Genomic DNA, 6,326 nt, shown 5'->3' on the forward strand with positions numbered 1-6,326 from the left:
CTAGGCCACAACGAAGGGAGGAACAAAAGATGGAATCTGACAAAAGAGGCAAACATGGAGGCAGGCAATAGTAGGGTCATGGGATGACAGTTTTAATGAGGGACAAAGGCCCTGCATCCTCATCCACCTTCATTATTTTCTCAGAGACTTTTTTGATGAATCCTGATGTGGGAGGACTTGAATGGTCTCTTCCTCTTCTAGAGACAAAGCAGGCCAGCCTTTCTCCCAAGACTCTTAGCACAGAGCTCTTTTCTCTCTCCTTCTTGCCCTACTCCAAATACTTGGTAATAAATATGGTAATGGATGATAAACTGAACTAGTCCCTCCTTGGGAAAAATAATTATAAGCTGGACACTATAAAAGCAAGTATTTTTTTTATTTTAAAAGTGTCGATCTGTATGCATTCCATTTATTTTTTCACAGTCTATGCAGCTTTTAATTCAATCAGAAAGTAAACATATATATATACACACACATATATATACACACACACATATATATGTGTGTGTGTGTGTGTGTGTGTGTGTGTGTGTGTGTGTGTGTGTATATATATATATATAGTCTAAAGATAGTATAAAAGGTGAATAAAAAGGCCCACAAGTCGGGGCGCCTGGGTGGCTCAGTCGGTTGAGCGTCCGACTTCGGCTCAGGTCATGATCTCTCAGTCTGTGAGTTCGAGCCCCGCGTCGGGCTCTGTGCTGACCGCTCGGAGCCTGGAGCCTGTTTCGGATTCTCTGTCTCCCTCTCTCTGACCCTCCCCCGTTCATGCTCTGTCTCTCTCTGTCTCAAAAATAAATAAAGGTTAAAAAAAAAAATTAAAAAAAAAAAAGGCCCACAAGTCTAGTTGGGGTGGGGACAGAAGGGTGGGCTCGTCCAGTATTGTATCTGGCACCTCAGAGAAAGGCTTGAAGGGCATAGGGCAGGCAGGAAACTCCTGGCAGGCTGAGCCTGCTCACCACAAGGCAGGAAGAGACCCTAAGACCACTCATATGGCCAGCCTGGTGTGGACAGGCCTAATGCAGGCCAAGAAGAAGCCAAGACCCAGCCTGGATTTTCTTTTAGCACGTCCAAACTTCCACAGTGCTGTCCACAACCCCTGAGAAGAGCTGGTCCTTGGCACATGGCCAGCTCTGTCACACTGCATTGATGATGCAGCACGGTCTGCGTGCAGATCATGTCATGCATCTCAGACCCCAAGAGACCTGTCATAGGATGTGCTGGAGACTTTGGTCTGGTCTGGCATCAAGACGACTTTCAGGGCACACGTGGTGCCAATGAGGCTTGTTAGGATTGGCACCTGCTACCTAGACTTGATGTCTCATACGTGGATGAGGTTCTCTTAGATGCCACTGACAATGTGGCCATCCATTGTGCCAATACAGTAGATGCTGCTACCCACATCTACAGGATGTGGGTGCAGTTGAGGGTCCAGATGTCCCAGATCTTGATTATCTGGTTAGAAGCCACTGTGCATGTAGCTCTGGATGGTGACCAGGGCCTGCACCCAGGAGTTGAGGCCTATGAGCATCTACTTTAACTTCAGTTCAGTGCCCATGATGTCCCACACCTAGATGTCCTTCAGGGAGCTGAAGAGGATGCTGTATGAGGATACCAGTGTGTATACCAATTGTCTGGGCTTGGATCATATTCACCATCTGCAGGTTCTGGATGTCCCACATGATGTACAGTCTGCTGAGCTACCATAAAGCCTGCGCCTCTGGAGGCAGATCATCAGCACAATGCTGTCATGGCCCTCCAGCATCTTCTGGCACTTGTAGGTGGCACAGGTGTCCCACAGGTCACCCGTGGAGCAGATGTAGAGACACCAGACAGGGCCTTGTTGGCCCACGCAGGGTCTTTTGCACTTGAGGATCTATTGAGGGTCATAGGATCCTAGGATGCCCACGTTTAGCCAGATATTGATGTAGGATAGCTTGTCACAGACATATTCCTCCAGAACTCCATAAGGTCCTCTCCGAGTCTGGTCTTAATCCAGGACATCAAACTTGAGTTTACGCTCTTCCCTAGCCGGTCAATCTTCTGTGAAAGCTTGTCCAGCATGGAGTGCAGAAAATGATCTCCTGGCCCTTTTGGGTCAGCACCACATGTATCTTGTGGAAGCCATCAGCCTTTTGCTGCAGGAACTCCTTCAAGTCCATCTCATACATGTCCTGATTTCTCACGAACATGCACCTGTACTTAGAGTGGGGCTACTTGACATACCTGTATTCCTTGAGGGGTCCTCCAGGTTCATCTGGACGAGGGGCTGGCAGCTAGGGCCATTGGAGCACCACACAGACCTGCAGTCACAGTAGCCCTTGTGATCCTTCCAGGCACTGAGCTTGGTGGCAAAGAGGCCCCCACAGGAGGTCTACCTCAAAGAGGGTGGGCTTCCTGCCAGTCACCCCTGGAGAGCTATGTCTGCAGAGAATGAAGAGCTCCTGGATCTATGCTCCAGTGCAGTTTTGTTCACTACCGCCATCAGCTTGGTGTTGTCCACAGGACACTTCTCTGACTTAAGATGAATCTTCGATAAAACATTTGCCTCTATGTGCTAATCACAGGGTCCCTGAACACACCGCAGCAGAGCTGGCTACAGATCTTCACTGAGGGTTGCTCAGCAAACACTAGCGGCTCCAGCTCCTCCTTATACTCTGGGAGCAAGAAGGTGGAGCACAGGGACAGGCTGGACTCAGAGTGCGGGCAGCTGGAAGAGATGGCAGCACACGATTTGGATTCAGACTGCAGGGTGGTGATGGGGGCACTCTGTCTGCCTTATCCCGAGGGGAGCAGGTGTGGGTGCTGGAGGAAGAGGGCACCGTGTGGTGCTGTCTGTGCACGCAGGTCTCATTGGCTTTTGCAATGGTAGTGACAGCTGAAAAGGTGGGTCCCAAAATCTTCTCCATTCTGGTCGTCCAGTGAGGTCTGAGGTGGAAGGGTTGGTAGGTTCCACAGAGAAGAAGGGACTGTTGCCTGACCTCATGCTCATGAGCAGTATCTCACTCACGTAATATCTCCAACCGGTGGCCACCAGAGAGGGACAATGCCACTGTCCAGCTTTATCAGGCCCCCTTGGCTTCCTCCCTAGAAAGGGATCTGTGTGCATTTTACAATACAGCATTTTCAAAATGTTTATTAGCCACATCTACTAAGAGAATCAACAAATTAAATTTGGTATCAGCAAGTTACATATATTCTCTTGTATATAATGTCATGATAAATGTTGCACATTGTAAGAGCACAGGCACTTTCATCAATGACTTGAATTTTACAGACACTACACTCAGTTTAAATGATGGTGTTGAAAGATCTTTGAGGTCTGAATTTCTCCAGTGCTCACTGCCAGACTACTGAGATGCACAGCAAGGGAGAGTGAATAGTCAGCAGGGTCAAGGGCTGCAAAAAGAATGAAGATGAGCACGGAGGAAACGCAGTTGGATCTATAATAGGGAGGAATCCATGACCTTTGGGAGAGCATTTCAGTGGCATAGTGTGGAGAAGGAAGTCGGCTTGCAGTGCATTACAGAGTAATTGGGTAGTGGAAAAGAGTGCATGAGACTTCTCTTTATATAGTGTAGCAGTGAAAGATGACACGGAATGAGTTTGACAAGCTAGCTGGGCCAAAATACATTTAAAAAAAAATATTGTTAATAGGCAGAGCAGGAGGCATGGGTGAGATGTGCATCTGTAGCAGAGTTCGGGGGTGTGGAAAGAGGAGAGAGAGAGAGAGAGAGAGAGAGAGAGAGAGAGAGAGAGAGAGGCACTAGCACAAAATTCCCACTAGCAGATGCTCTATCTAATAAGCACTTACCCTTAAAGGAAGTTTCCAAAATTGCCTCATTTTTGTAGGACTCAAAAGAGTTTTAGAGCATGAAACACAGACATTTGCCCTGGAGGGGCTTGTCATTTAAAAGCAATACAGTGTACACAGAGACAATGAAATGGAGTTATCAGTTAAGCACCTTTCAAAAGATGTTAGCCAATACAGTCTAACCATAATAAAAAACACTGAATGACTTTGTTCAATTTATTCACATATTATCCACGTTAGGTAGGTATTATTATCATTTTGCACATGAGGAAAATGAAGCTTAGGCAGGCTACAGGCTAAGGAAGTTCTTAATGTCTCATGGTTAACCAATGATTTAAGACTAGTCTCTCATTACAAGCTAGGATCCCAAGCTGGTAACGATCAATAGAAATATTGAGCGAAACTTGCAACTGGAAATCTCAAATGAGAATTGAACAACATATCTTACGATGTCTGCATCTTATTTCAAAATATTTTGGGATAGGCACACATGTCTGCACATGTATTCGTGTGTGTGTCTCCCTGTGTGAGTCTGAGTTACATGTTAGGTATCACCAATTGCCTGGTTGCAATGCATACTCTAGCAGAAAGGAGGGGATAATCAACATTTACTAAAACAGATGTAATCCAGAGACAGCTGTTATAATCTTTAATAATCTAATTCCAAATAACACCAGATTTCAAGATATTAGCATAATGAAGGACAGAGATGGATACTCATTGGTGAAATTAGTGGCTTGTTAATTAGATAATGGATGTTGGAAGCAGGCATCCATTAGTGAGATTAGTAACAGTTGAAGACTGTGAACTGAAATACTCTAGAAATACTCCCTGCCTCACCATGAGTCTAGCAAGTCACCCTTTATTGTTAGAAGTTGGAAGCTTGATCCTTGACAGTCCAGATCCAGCCAGTCCAGCCAGATCCAGTCCAGATCCTTTTTGTCCAGCCATCTCTTTGGAGTGTTGTGGTTGACTGCTAATGCTCACGAGGCTAACTGAATTCTTCTTCTAGAATTTTCTCCCATCTGTTGCAAAGAGATTTCACTGGGCTTACAGAAAAGGCTATATGATTTATTGGAAGGTCTGCTAACTAATAAATGTTCATTTAATTATGGTCTGTATGTATGAAAAATTTTTGTTGAATTCTTTTACTAAAACCTGGAAATAAGATTGTATGGAAATAGTAAACTCTCACCCACTTTCAACTCCTGGTGTCCACTATTATCTATTAAAATTAACTTCTTTGTTTTTAACCAAATTGGCTTAGGTCAGTTAGACATTTATTTCTGTGAATTTCCTTTATAAATTCCCTTTCCAACTTTTAGAAAAAGCATTCCTCACATTCTTATTTTTTTTTAAAAAATTTTTAATGTTTATTTATTTTTGAAAAAGAGAGGGTAGGGGCAGAGAGAGAGGAAGACAGGATCTGAGCAGGCTCTGCACTGTCAGCACAGTCCAATGTGGTGCTTGAACTCATGAACTGTGAGATCATGGCCTGAGCTGAAGTCGGATGCTTAACCAACTGAGCCACCCAGGTGCCCCCATCACGTTCTTAGTATCCCTACCCTGATGACCTTGTCCCCAGACTCTACCTGTCTGCCCTCCAGTTTTACTGAGAATACAGATGCAGTCAGATGGACAGTCCTTCTGTTCCCCTTATCTTCCATCATCAAATCCTCCAACCTGCCTGTATCTGCCTTTACCTTTCGTCTTTCTTCTTATAACAAGGGAGAAAGTGTAGCTTCGCTTGTGAAAGGTGAGCCTTTCCATTTAAACTTAGTATCCTGTCTTGCTTTACTGCTTAAGGACTTCATTTCTGTGGTTTATTCACTCTCTTGTGAACCAATTTCTCCCTTTCTGTTAGATTACTCATACTAGCATACAAAATGCTCTAGCATCTTCTACCCTAGACAAAACAAAACAAAACAAAAAAAAACTTATCTTGATCCTTTTAAGCAATCACTTTATTTTTATATCCCTATACAGTAAAAATACATCTTTACTGTTTTCACTTTTTATTCTTTTTAAATTATTAAATAATTCAAAGAGAGAAAAGTTAGGGAATAATATAATACATGCCTATGAATGTACACAACTTATGTCTATCTTCATAAAATTTTATTTATTTATTTATTTATTTTGGATTGGAAAAATCTTTCTGTGAAAGTTTATTTTTTTTATATGAAATTTATTGACAAATTGGTTTCCATACAACACCCAGTGCTCATCCCAAAAGGTGCCCTCCTCAATACCCATCACCCACCCTCTCCCCCCTCCCACCCCCCATCAACCCTCAGTTTGTTCTCAGTTTTTAACAGTCTCTTATGCTTTGGCTCTCTCGCACTCTAACCTCTTTTTTTTTTTTTTCCCTTCCCCTCCCCCATGGGTTCCTGTTAAGTTTCTCAGGATCCACATATAAGTGAAAACATATGGTATCTGTCTTTCTCTGTATGGCTTATTTCACTTAGCATCACACTCTCCAGTTCCATCCACGTTGCTACAAAAGGCCATATTT

The 6,326-nt window shown here is 43.8% G+C and overlaps 1 pseudogene; it reads right to left on the reverse strand.

Moving 5' to 3' along the window:
- Positions 1–1,058: 1,058 nt before the first annotated feature.
- LOC125166784 (E3 ubiquitin-protein ligase TRAF7-like) lies at positions 1,059–2,941 on the reverse strand (annotated as a pseudogene).
- Between the last annotated feature and the right edge of the window lie 3,385 nt (positions 2,942–6,326).

The sequence above is a fragment of the Prionailurus viverrinus genome, chromosome B2 (genome assembly GCF_022837055.1).
Source record: "Prionailurus viverrinus isolate Anna chromosome B2, UM_Priviv_1.0, whole genome shotgun sequence".
NCBI lineage: Eukaryota > Metazoa > Chordata > Mammalia > Carnivora > Felidae > Prionailurus > Prionailurus viverrinus.